Source organism: Octodon degus, unplaced genomic scaffold (genome assembly GCF_000260255.1).
Source record: "Octodon degus isolate 3935 unplaced genomic scaffold, OctDeg1.0 scaffold00127, whole genome shotgun sequence".
Lineage (NCBI taxonomy): Eukaryota > Metazoa > Chordata > Mammalia > Rodentia > Octodontidae > Octodon > Octodon degus.
Window position 1 is genome coordinate 1,750,162 of NW_004524703.1, and position 756 is coordinate 1,750,917.

Genomic DNA, 756 nt, shown 5'->3' on the forward strand with positions numbered 1-756 from the left:
GCTGGAGGATTGAACCGCGGTCCCTGATGCTTTTGCTAAGCTTGTTCTAAGTAGGTGCTTTAGACCACTGAGCCATCTCTCCACCCCAGATTTTTAATAGTGATAAATAAAGTCCTATTTGTGATGGGGGGAAAAAAAACAACAGTAAAAACAAGGGCCGGCCAAATAGCTCAGCAGATTAAAGCGCCTGCAAACAGGTGCAGGGGCCAGGGGCAAAAAGGCTCAGGGCCCAGGGGTTCGATCCCAGGGCCTGCTATGCTGGCCCCACCCCCCGGGGCATGCTGAGATGGCAATCGAGACTGGGTGAGGTGGCGCCCACCTGTACTTCCAGCACTTGGGAGGCTGAGGCAGGAAGACTGCTGTGAGTTCAATGTCATCCTGGGCTACAAAGTGAGTTTAAGGCAGCCTGAACTGCATAGAGAGACCCTATCTCAAAAATAAAAAAACAACAGTGATGGTTCTGGTGTGCAGTGGATGTTGCTCAGTGTGAAGGTACTGGATTCAAATCCTAGTGGAGGAGGTAGTGGGGCACCAAGTAACTAAACAAAGATTTACATAGAGTTTAAAATAACTTGAAAGAAAATAAAAGACAAGTTTAAAAGATTTCAGATGACAGCTAGATGATAAATGAATAGTGTTCATGGGCATAGTGGCTCGCATGTAGCACGCAGGAGGTTGAGGTAGAATTACTGGAAATTCAAGGTTAGGCTGAAGTACATAGTAAAACTCAGTCCCCTTCTTTTTTTTTCCACAAAA

General features: G+C 46.3%; 1 protein-coding gene across 1 annotated transcript in view; it reads left to right on the plus strand.

Annotated features, from left to right (window-relative positions):
* Positions 1–756, plus strand: part of Tsnax (translin associated factor X) — a 42,841-nt gene that overhangs the window by 836 nt on the left and 41,249 nt on the right.